The sequence below is a fragment of the Pleurodeles waltl genome, chromosome 3_1 (genome assembly GCF_031143425.1).
Source record: "Pleurodeles waltl isolate 20211129_DDA chromosome 3_1, aPleWal1.hap1.20221129, whole genome shotgun sequence".
In the NCBI taxonomy this organism is placed as follows: Eukaryota; Metazoa; Chordata; class Amphibia; order Caudata; family Salamandridae; genus Pleurodeles; species Pleurodeles waltl.
The window spans coordinates 1,120,375,369-1,120,388,206 of NC_090440.1; positions in this window are offsets into that span (position 1 = coordinate 1,120,375,369).

Consider the following 12,838-nt stretch of genomic DNA (forward strand, 5'->3'; position numbering starts at 1 on the left):
CCCTCTATGCAACTGTATGGCACTCCACTCTATACCGCTCCACTCTATGACCTTCTACTCCACTGTATGCAACTCTACTTTACAAGACTCTAATACACTCTATGCCACTCTACAACACTCTACTCCATTCTCCGATCTACAGCAGTCTAGTTAACCATATGCCACTGTACATCACTCTATTCCAGTCTATGCCACTCTACAGTACTCTACTGTACTTTACAACACTCTATGCAACTCTCTGTATTCCACTCCATTCCACTTTACTTCACTCTACTCAGTGACTCAGTACTCCACACTACTCCGCTGTATTCCATTAAACCACTGTACACTACTACACTCTACACCACTCTATGGCATTCATGTATATGACTCTACGCCACTCCACTCTACCACACTGTACGGCAGTCTGCTCTGCTGTATGTCAATCAACTCTACAACACTCTGCTTCACTGTAAGCACTCTACTGTACTCTACTCTAAGACTCTTTCCAACACTGTACAATACACCACTCCACTATACTGTATGATGCGCCACTCCAATTTATGACTTTACTCAACTCCACACTAAACCATTCCACTCTACTGCACTCCACTGCACTCTACAAGACACCACTCTATCATACCTTACTCCACTCTATGCTATGCCACTCCACTCTATTCTACTCCACTGTACTCCTCTCTACAACACTTTACCTGACTCTATGACACACTTTACTGCACACCACTGTACTCTACAAGACACCACTCTATCATACTTTACTTTACTTTACTCTATCATACTTTACTCCAGTCTATGCTATACCACTCCACTCTATTCTACTCCACTGTACTCCCCTCTACAACACTTCACCTGACTGCGCTACAGTCAGATACTCCACTTTATGCCACTTCACTGTACGACTTTCTGATCCACCGTATGTAACTCCACTGTATAACACTATGGGGGTCATTCTGACTCCCGCCGGCCGCGGCAACCGCGGTGCCGGCGGGAGCCGCCAGAATACCGCTGCGCGGTCAGAAGACCGCCGCGGTTATTCTGTGTTTCCCACTGGGTGGGCGGGCGACCGCCAGAAGGCCGCCCGCCCGCCCAGCGGGAAACCCCTTTCCACGAGGATGCCGGCTCCGAATGGAGCCGGCGGAGTGGAAAGGGTGCGACGGGTGCAGTTGCACCCGTCGCGAATTTCAGTGTCTGCTATGCAGACACTGAAATTCTCAGTGAGGCCCTGTTACGGGGGCCCCTGCAGTGCCCATGCCATTGGCATGGGCACTGCAGGGGCCCCCAGGGGCCCCACGACACCCCATACCGCCATCCAGTGGCCGCCAGGAACAGGATGGCGGTATGGGGGTCGGAATCCCCATGGCGGCGCAGCAAGCTGCGCCACCATGGAGGATTCCCATGGGCAGCGGAAAACCGGCGGTACACCGCCGGTTTTCTGTTTCTGACCGCGGCTGTACCGCCGTGGTCAGAATGCCCAAGGGAGCACCGCCAGCCTGTTGGCGGTGCTCCCGCGGTCCCCGGCCCTGGCGCCCCTATATCTCTCTCTATACCACTCTACTCCACTCTGTGCCACTGTACTACATCGTATGACACGCTACTCCACTCCTCTCTATCCACTATATGAATCGGAGTCCCCAGGGCCATATTAGGTTTGGGGTTCCCAGGGCCAGACCTTGTGACCAATCCCCTGCTGTTTACGACTGAAGGCTATGTGCCTTGTGGGGATGGCTGCCTTTAGGGGTGTTGACCACAGGGCCTGGCTGTAGTTTCATAGGCTGTGTACGGTGGTGGGTTGGTTTTATGTATGGTAATTAGGCATTAATGTACATTTTTTTTAAATGTAGAAAAAAACAAAAGTTAAAGTAACGGTACATTTAGATAAAATGTTTACTAACAACATAACATTTAAAACTCTAAAAACCATTGAAGATCACAAGTCATAGCTATCTCAGCTAAATATAAATCATGCCCTAAGGCAGTCAGATTCAAAGTACGGCCTAGGGGTCCCATTCGTCATTGATGACCATTTCATGCAGTCCCCTGGTCAAGAGCAGCACTCGGCTGATGTTTTCTCCACTCAGCACTAACAACGAAAAGATGTTAAATAAACATCAAAGCATTTATGTAAAAGTTAATTGAAGTTAAAGAAGGAAAGGATGTCCACTTTATGTTCTCCACACTACGCCACTCTACCCCACTGTACAACACTCCTTTCCACAACACTCTACTTTAAACTACAATATGTCACTTTGCATCCCTCCACTCTAGAAGACTCTACTCAACTGTCTATCCTCCAATCTATGCCACTCTACTTCACTCTACTCCACTGTATGACACCCTACTCTGATCATATTTCCCCAAGCAAATTCCTTGAGGTAAGAAAGATTTGGGATAGAAACACTATCTATAGGGCATTGTTGAATTTGCATCCAACTCTGAAACTGGAGAGGGGTGAGGATTCAGAATCCCCCCTTAAAAAGGCAAAACTGGAGGAAGTTAACACAAACTTGAATCCTACAGCACTGAGAAAGTATGGTGGGTGGAATGTCTTATGCCACCAATATTGGAGGAAGTTGGTGCTATCAGGGTTCCAGTACTATCTAAGAATGTCCCATTTGAGAAAGTTCTGACTACAATCCAACATATTTGAAAATGTCCTTCCCGGAATATCAGACTAACTGTATTTTATATATAACTGATTAGGAAATTAACTCTACCTGGGATCCCATCAGCAAGACACTGTTGGTGGAATTGCTCACTCCTTACCTTAGATGATATAGCAATGCAAAGTTAATCGAAAACTGTCCAATTTTTGTATTCTACATTATGAAAAAGGGGGGCATCATGGCAGAATTTCTGTGTTGTCTATGCTTCTTTAGCATTATGCTTTTTGTTTCTTATCTACATTTCAATGAATTTATGACCTATGGTTTAGGTGTGAGTTATTCAGGTTTCTCCATCCTTCCCTTCCAGAGCATGAACAGCATTACACGGCTGGTGACCTAAACTTTGTCCAAGTGTGTTTGAAGGTAAGCCATATGAAATTGAGAACTGCAAGTTCTAGGGCTGCAGAGGTTCTTAATGAGGGGACTGCCATCCACTTAATGAATGATCAGTATGGCGAAAGCATGTGCAGGTTTTTAAAATACAGGGAAATGTCCAGATGAAGAAAGAGGCAATTGTTCTCTGTTGAACGTAGCTTCGATTTGATAGGATAATGGCCCTCATTCCAACCGCGGCGGTCAATGACCGCCGGGTTGGTGGACCGCGGGAGCACCGCCGACAAGCCGGCGGTGCTCCAATGCATGGTCCAATGGGTCTCCCGCCAGTGTACCGCCGCCCATTGGAATCCTCCAAGGCGGCGCAGCTAGCTGCGCCGCCGAGGGGATTCCGACCCCCCCTACCGCCATCCAGTTCCCGGCGGTTCTCCCGCCGGGAACCGGATGGCGGTAGGGGGGGTCGCGGGGCCCCCGTAAGAGGGCCCCTAAATGTATTTCACTGTCTGCTGCGCAGACAGTGAAATACGCGACGGGTGCAACTGCACCCGTCACACAGCTTCCACTCCGCCGGCTCGATTCCGAGCCGGCTTCATCGTGGAAGCCTCTTTCCCGCTGGGCTGGCGGGCGGCCGCCCGCCAGCCCAGCGGGAAAGTCAGAATTACCGCCGCGGTCTTTCGACCGCGGAACGGTATTCTGGCGGCTCCCGCCGGCCGCGAGGTGACCGCGGCGGGCGGGAGTCGGAATGACCCCCAATATGTCTTAAACCCGCATTTGAATAAAAATAAAAAATTTAAATTCACCAGATCAAAATACCAGATTAGAGAGAAATAATATCAGAACATGCACTCCCATTGCCAAATCAACCCTACCATTTCAGCAAGGTTACTGAGGAAAAGACCCAGGAAGATAATAGTGAGGGTTTGTCTAGGTACACTACCACTCCCACCCCAACCAAGGAGATAATGTGCCAATGGATGCACAGGTAGGCATGCAAGCAGGTGGAGTGATGCAGAAACTGACACCACAGCTTGTGATCTGTGTAATAAGGCACTGAGCTACTGACAGCCCATATATATATTTACTGAAAAAAACAAAGATTACAGGGACGTTATAGTTAGGATATAGAATTTAAAAAAAACAGAAGTTCACTTAAAAAAATAAAGGTCACAGGGACGTTATAGTTACACTCACATTTTAAATGTACAAAACCATAGACATTCATCTGTTATAGAGTTGTCTCAAATAACTAACTTGTGCCCTAAAATAACCCTAACTCATGCCCTCACCATGCAGTTTTTTGTAAAGAATGTTACCACAAATACTACATTGATATTATCAATGATGTTATCAAAGGAATCATGAGTGCCATAACTTCTGTGGTAATAAGCAGTGCATAGCCTGACCTGCAGCCAGAACCTGTGGCCAACCCCAATTACCACCGCAGGGCCTCACCAAGTCACCTAAAGCAGCTCCCTCTTTGTGAGAGTAGTTTCCTCTGTCTCCCTGTCTGCAGGCAGGGAGACAGAGGAAACCTCTGCTCACAGCAATGGAGAGCTGTTTGACAGCTCAAAGCTGCGGCCAAGCCTCAGCAAACAGATATATCCCGGGGGTGGGGACTCCGAGACATAGCAGGAGCCAGCACTGGGAAGTGGCGGTCCCAGGGCCATCAGTGACTCCTTGAGGGGGGCCCCCCTCCAACATTCAAATAGTCCCAGGGAGGTGGTGGTCCCTGGGGCTTGGAGGTGGAGCACATCCCCACATTGAATTTGCAAAGTGCCCTGGGGAGGTACTGGTGCCTGGGAATGGGTGGGGACCGCCCCACCTCTAAAATATGAATTTTCCCTGGATGCGGCCCACCCAGGGGCCTCTAAAAAACAAGCACAGAAGCCCACATTTATTTTTTTACTTTTATCTACAAATTTGCAATGTCGTCAAAAAATTGCAGCAAAATTCTTTTAAAAAGTGTTTTTCAGCCCTCTGGGACCAAAGCTAAAGGGTCAGGGTGATTCTACACTGGTGCCTTGTCTTTTTTTTAAAAACTTTTTTGTGAGACTCAGCTGAAGCTGAGACCAAGATGGCTGCCAACACTTCCTGGTTTGAAGTGTTGGCAGACAATCAGAGCTGTGCATTTCCCTGTACGAGCTTGTCATTATTCGAGGCTTCGAAGCCAGAGATATACAAATTTGGATTTCCCTAAATTTCTCAAAAACTATCAAAAGGTTTTACACCAAATAAGCTAAACCAAGGTCTGTGTACTGAAAGCTAGCTTTCTGCCAAATGTGGTGTAATTCTGTCCAGGGGTTCGGGCTGTAGTCGTGTCTAAAGGTCCAATGGGCATTAACATGGGAAATGCAACTTTTTTGACCACCTGTTTTTCTTGGTACCTGCTTGACAGATCACCCCAAAACTTTCCGGGCAAAAAACAGGAATCACTGGGGCACTTTTTTGGGAAAGTTCATAAAACGGTGCCAACAGTGCTTAATTTGTGCTTGTTGATTCCGGTGCTGAGCACCAGCACTTATTTTTGAGGGCCGACGCTTAGCCTTCTGCCTCGAGCATTTGCTGCAGGCAAAAGACACGTTTGGGAAAGCCAGAGGAAGAAAAAATTGAAAAAGCGTCACAATGAGGGAAAGCAGAAAGCTGCAGGTGTGAGCTGAAGGTGCAGAGAGTGGCTTTAATTGGATTGAAGAGGCGGAGATGGCTACAGGAATAGCTGCCTCAGTATTCTGTGCTCGCAGTTTGAATTGCAGCAGCTGAGTGTTTAAGAAGAGGGAATTGGGCACAGGCACATTTTTATTTACAAATTAAGCACAGGGTGCCAAAGATATATGCAAGTCAAAAATGCTTTTTCAATGGAAACATGGCCCTAACTATAACTACCTAGTGGCGACCGCCACTAACTTTATATATATATATATATATATACACCCTGTGGTGATCGTCTCTGGGTGCTTTTAGCAGGATCATATTTTCACTTGAAATGCATTTTTTGGTTTGCTTATATCTTTGATTAATCTTCACAAAACTTCCGTACAAAAAATATTGACATCAGATCCTTCGTGGAAAGTTTTGGGAGGCTCTGTCAAGTGAGAGCAGAGAAAAAGGAGGCTCCCTAAAACAAGTTTTCCCCATTCATTTTTCCACAGGAACTTTAGACACAGCTACAGCCCAAACAACTGAACAGATTTACACCAGATTTGGCAGAAAGCTAAATCTTGGTCCAGAAGGAGAGTTTTGTGTAAATCCGTTCAGTAGTTTTTGTGCAAATAATGCTCACAACCTTGTATTTTTCAAGCTGTGGAGATCTGCGGAGCCTACAGATCAGATATCCTCAGACCTAAAAAAACAAAAACAAAAAAACACATAGGGGCACGGTAAGGATGCTCTGACCCCCTAGGCCCGGAGGTCAGGGTCCCACCTGGGCCAAAAACATTTTTATTCAGAATTTTGCTTCAAATTTACAGGGGATCCCTAAGTCCACAAGAACATTTTTTAAAACAATGTGTGCAGTAAATAAAATGCATTCCACGGTTGGCCAGGACCCAGGGGGGAGTATAAGGAATTTTAGGGATAAAGGCATGGCCCCCTTTCCCAAGCCCTTAACAGGCCCTGGAAGCCCTATCCCCTGGGAAAGATGTTTTAAGGAAAGGGAGGAGGGCTGTGCAGGCTTTCTGCTTTACGATCCTTAAAAGGCCAAGGAGATCCTATCTGATTTCTTATTCCAGGGGTGGATTTCTTTAAAAAATGGACGGGGGGCATGTGCCCCCATTTAAGTCTTTAAAGACTGGGATTAGTTAAAAAAGGGGGAGGGTACAGAATGACCACCCTCATGAGATTTTGTTAGCTTGGGGGATGCCATCACCAGGGCCAAAGTGTAGTTTAAAGCGTGGGGGCTGCACGGTCTCCGTCCCCGAGCCTTAAAGGACCCAGTAACTCGATCCCCCAAGTTTGGCTCAATTACTAGGGAGCCCATCCCCAGACAGAGTAGTTACCTTGCCCTCACTAGCTTGGGCACAGAAACATATGTTTTTTCTTGGCAGAAACATTTTTGCATCTCATACTAGCTGGGAGTAAACATGCCTTCTCTGCCTGTACTCATGCAAGAAGGGAAATAGAACAGATGTTGTTCCCCCCCAAAGTGAGCAGGCAAAAAACAGCTACTTCCTCAAATGCCGGGAGGGGCCACTGGGGCCTGGTGTTCCCCCTGCAATCCCTAACTTGCTGTTCAGTGGGTGGCCCAGTTGGGCATGGGGAAACCACCTATAATTAAGTCAGGCCCTAGGGATGAGGTCCCGGGGGCAATAATAGTCTCAGGGCTAGGGCCCACATGGCCACCTCTCCTTTGTAATGTCATGCAGCCCCAGGCTATGGGGTTCCCTGGGGCCTAATAAAGCTAAGAGAGGGAGCTACATGGCCTCCTCTCTGTTATAATGACATCCAGCCCTGCGGGGGTAGGGTCTCTGAGACCTAACAAGGCTTGGGAAGGGGGGCTGTGCAGCCCTCCTTCACTCTTATTATGGATTTTTTTCCACTGGCATTGGGGTCCTATAGCCTAATAAGGCTCAGAGAGGGCTACATGGCCCCCTTTCTGTTATAATGACATTCAGCCCCAGGGGTGGGGTCGCTGTGGCCTAATAAGGCTTGGGGAGGGGGGCTGCAACGCCCTTCTCCCCTTTTATTATGGGTTTCAATACCTGGGGTGGGGTCCCCATGGCTTAATAACATTCAGGGAGGGGGGACATATGTGGCTCCTTCCCCTTTATAAAGATATGAAGCCTGGGAGTTGGGGCTCCTGGGACTGGGCCCCGGGGGATGGAATTCCTGCAGTCACTACTGGCTTGGGGAGGTTGGGTGCTTGCAGAGGTGGTTGATCACCAGGCCTGACCAATCCCCTGCTGTGCATGGCTGGAGGCCATGCACAGCATGGAGTTGGCTGCCTGTGGAAGGTTAAATGAAGGGCCTGGCTGCAAGCCAGAACCTGTGGCCAACCACACACGGCACATGACTATAGGCTGTGCTCAGCCAGGGGTTGACTGTCTTGCTAGCCAGAATACAGTAACTGAAACACACCACTCTACCATGGACAGAGTTCTCACAAATTATGTGATTTGGGATGCTACAAGTGTTGCTTTGAATGTTATGATTTCACATACTATAATTGATATAATATGAAAGGATATAAGTCCTGCATTGTAAAGATTAGAGGTGTGCAGGGAGCTCTGCTCCACTGGTGGACCTAACGGAGTTTTTGGAACTGCGGAGTAAGTCCAAAAATTCCGCTAGCCCCGATGAGGGGAGCTCACCCGGTGTGGGCTGCGGCTAAGTGGGGGCTGCGCAAGTGCAGACAGTCTGCCCTTGCGCTGTGCAGCCCATAACTGGGCTGCAGCGTGCACTGGAGCACAGAGGGAGGCAGCTGTGGCAGGGAGAGACTCCTCGTCATACAACGATGAGGAGAGGAGGACCCCCGGGAAGACCCAGGTAAGTCCTCATCTCTTTTTTATCATTGTTTGTGCACACTGGTGCACAAACATGGACTGAAACAGCAGATTTTGCTGCCTACGGCCCTGGCCTGAATTCAGGTCAGGGCCGTTTCAGGCCTCTTGTTCACCGGCCTGCCCCATGTGAACTGCCAAGGCCCTCTATTCAATATGCCTAGTCTCGGAAGCGCTAAGCAGTGTCAGGCATGGCTGATGTGAGCCCGATCCTGCTTAGTACTTCCGAGATCGGGGGCATTCAGGACTCTACGGGTCACAGAACTCTGCCTATGAAGAATTCTGTGCAGTTGGACTCCATGAACTCCGTCCAGGCCTATTAAAGGTGCAAGTTATAATTAATGTAGTCTGAATAGCGGGTTGACAACACTATGTACAGAGGTGCACAAATTTATAAGAATTTGAAGGTGGTATGTAAGTTATAAATTTAAAGTATAACCCTAACTTTAGAATTTCCAATGTTTGTGTAGTTTAAGCTGGGGTGGGAATAAATAGAGTAAATTAAGATATAGTAATTTAAAACTGTTGTGTAAATTATCAATTTAAATTATAACTATACCTTTAGAGTTTGCAATCGTTTTGTAGTTTAAGATGGGTTTGCATTGAGAGAATAAATAACGTTTTTCTAACTGTAACTAATCCTTAACCTTTATTTTTTTCCCTTGAATTTCAATAGTGTTGATGTTTTTTTTTTTTTAAATGGTGTCATCGAGTGGAGTGTCCTTAACTGGAGTGTCATAGAGTACACTAGATGGGAATAATGAAAAGTATAGTGTTGTAGAGTGGAGTGTCATACGGTGGAGTCGGGTGAAGTGAAATAGAGTACAGTGGCATAGTATACAATGGATTAAAGTACTATACAGAGGAGAGATGTGGTGTGCTGTACAGTAAAGTCAAGGATCGTAGAGTGGAGTAGCCTGTTGTACAGTGGAGTGGTGTATTGTACAGTAGTGTTGAGTGTCGTACAGTTGCGTGTCATCGATTGGAGTGTCATAGGAGTGGAGTGTCATGAAGTTTTGTCAAGTATAGTGTCATAGAGTGGAGTAGAGTGTTCTACAGTAGAGTGGCATAGTGTGGAGTACAGTGTCATAGAGTGTAATGTTGTCAAGTGGAGTGGCGTGCAGTAGAGTTGTGGTCTTGTAGAGTGTAGTGTTACATAGTGCAGTGTCATAGAGTGGAGTGTCATACAATGAAGTGTAATAGAGTGTCACACAGTAGGGTAGAGTTGAGGGGTAACAGTGGAGTAGAGTCTTCTAGAGTGGAGTGGAATAGAGTGGAGTGGTGTGTCATAAACTACAGCAGAGTGTCATCGAGTGGAATGGAGTGTTGCACAATAGAGTGAAGTAGGTTCTTCTGGAGTGGAGTGGAGTGGTGTAGAGTGGAGTGTCATCGAGTGGAGTGGACGTTCATGAACTGGAGTGCCATACAGTGTAATGTCGTACAGTGGTGTGTCTTTCTGAGGAGTGATGTTGAGTGGAAAGTCGTTGAGTAGAGTATTGACAAGTACAGTGACGTAGACTGTCATATAGTGGAGTGAAGTGTTACATAGTGGAGTGGCATAGACGTGGATCCAGTGCACACTGTGGCACTGGATCCAAGCTATAGGCTGATGAGCACATAACAAGGGAAACAAGCATTGGCAAAGCCAATACGTCTCACCTATATAAGAGCTATTGGCTTTGGCAATGTGTTTTGTTGTGTTGTACACTAGTGTGGCTGCTGTCTAGTCTGGCTAAAAGTTAGTGCTGTGGAGTGTCAGAGTGGAGTGTGGGAGTAGAGTGTTGTACAGTACATTTGTTGGTGTGTCATAGCATGTAGTGGGGGAGCAAAGTGTCATAGAGTTGAGTAGAGGGGAGTAGAGTTTGGTGGTTCAATAGGAGAGAGTGTAACAGAGCTGGAGTGGGGTGGAACAGGGTGGAGTAGGTCGAGGTAGAGGAGTGGGTTGGAGTAGAGTGGGGTGGATTGAGTGAAGTGGAGTGGGTTGGTGGGGGTGGATTGGAAAGGAGTTGGTGAATTAAAATGGGGTGAAGATGATTGGATTAAGGTGGATTTCAGTGGGGTGGATTCGAGTGGGGTGGATTATATTGGATTTTACTGGAGTGTGGTGGATTGGATTCAGTGGATTGGAGTGTAGGGGATTGGAATGGATTGGAGTGGGGTGAATTGGATTGGATTGGAGTGGGGTGGATTGGAGTGGGGTGGGTTGGAGTGGGGTGGATTGGATTGGATTGGTTTGGATTATAGTGTGGTGGATAGGATTGAAGTATGGTGCATTGGAGTGGGGTGGGCTCGACGGATTGGATTGGAGTGGGGAGAACTGAAATAGGATTGTTTGGGGTGGATTGGATTGCGTTAGAGTGTAATAGACTGGAGTGATCGTGTGGAGTGGAGTGGGGTGGGTTGGAGTAGGGAAATAAGATTGGAGTGGGATGAATTGAAACGGGGTGGGGGATTGGATTGGGGTGTGGTGGGCTGCAGTGGGATGGATTGGATTGGAGTGGGGTGGATTGGATAGGAGTGTGTTGCTTTGGATTGGGGTAGATTGGGGTAGATTGGAGTAGGGTGGATTGTATTGAGGTGGAGTGGAGTGGGATGGATTGGATTCGATTGGAGTGGGGAGAATTGAACTAGGATTAGTTTTCAATTGGAGTGGGGCAGATGGAGTGGCGTAGATGGGAGTGGGGCATATTGTTTTGGATTGGAGTGGGGCATATTGTTTTGGATTGGAGTGGGGCAGATTGTTTTGAAGCAGTGATTGTTTTGGGTTGGATGGGGGCCAGGTGAATTAGGGCATATTAGATTGGAGTGGTTTAGGAACATTGGGTATGGGTGGGTTGGAATGGATTGGTGTGAGTGGTTTGGATGGGAACGGTTTGGATTGTGTGGGGAGAGGTGGGGAGGATTATAGTGGGGCGGATTGGGGTGGGGGTGAATTGGAGTGTACTGAACAATTATGTGTTAAAGCATCATTTCAGAAATACAAATTTCACATAGTAAATAATGTCACTTTGCAATATTTAGAACAAGATAATCATCAGCTTTTCAGAACAGCCCATGAGAAAAAACAAAAGAAAACATGAGTGCAAAGTGAGAAAAGACATCTAGGCAAAATAAAAGAAAGTTGGCTATAAAAAATAAAACATTGCAAATTTGTTTCTCCTGCTGGGCATGGTTTTGCCAGACACAAGCCTTCTGTTTGCAGGGCACAAGAAGTTAAAAAGAACAAAACAGTACTCAATCATGCTGAGAGCAGCGGACAGGGCACTGATTAAGTTGAATCAATCAGTGCTTGGTCCCTTCTCCATACAGAGGAAAGAAAATGATGCATGCCATGCAGTGCTAAATTACGAGGCTATAAAGAAGAGTGCCATGCAAGTCAACAAATGGTAAGCAACAGGTGGGCTCCAAGCCCTTTCCTGAACACAACAGTGTCTCGGAAGCAAAAGCATGTGCTAGCGCATGCACTCGCAGGCTCAACCCTAAAAAATGCTCCTGCGTTGCCTGTGTTCAGGGAGGATCTGGCTTGGCAGTTCGGGCTCGACTGCTCCCATTGGAGCAGCATCAAAACTGATTTTCATATAGCTCAGTCCAAACTGAGGTGGCATGGTGTGCAAAATAAGGATGGATTGGGATGCAGCCGGAGTAATTACCAGTTGCTGAGATTAATTCAAGCATTCCATCCATTTATACTTTAGTTACATAAAAAATGTAAAAGGCAAACATATTGTTTAGGTCACACTTTGGCTGTGACCTGGCTTTTAAGCATAAACATATTTTCCTACTATTGTGTTGTGTAAGTGTATGGGAAGGGATTATTCAGTTTATATAAGTGTGTAAAAGTAATAAAAAGTGTGTTATTACTTTGTATAATTAAAATAATGCTTGTGGAGTACTGCATGTATTTTTTGGACCACACTTATGCCCTCATTTTAACTTTGGCGGGCGGCAGAGGATGCCCGCCAAAGTCCTGCGTCAGGAAGCCCACATATGCGGCCGTCCTTCCGCGGTACCTATAACGAATTTCCGTCTGGGCCGGTGGGCGGAAACATCGCTTTTGCCCGCCGGCCCAGAGGGAAACACACCACAACATTGACGCCCGCTCAGAGTCGAGCCGGTGGCAATGTTGCAGTGCGTTGGGTACGATAGCACCCGTCGTGCTTTTCACTGCCAGTAAATCATTTCTGATTGTATAGACATGGCACCCAGTACACATCACAGCTACCAACCACACAAGGGTCACATGTGTTTGTCATGGTTTTCAACACACGTATCCACAACATGGATTTGGATGAAACTCAAAAATGTGCAACACAATTGGCCCTCGCAATGTGACTGTGTATTCCGACCACC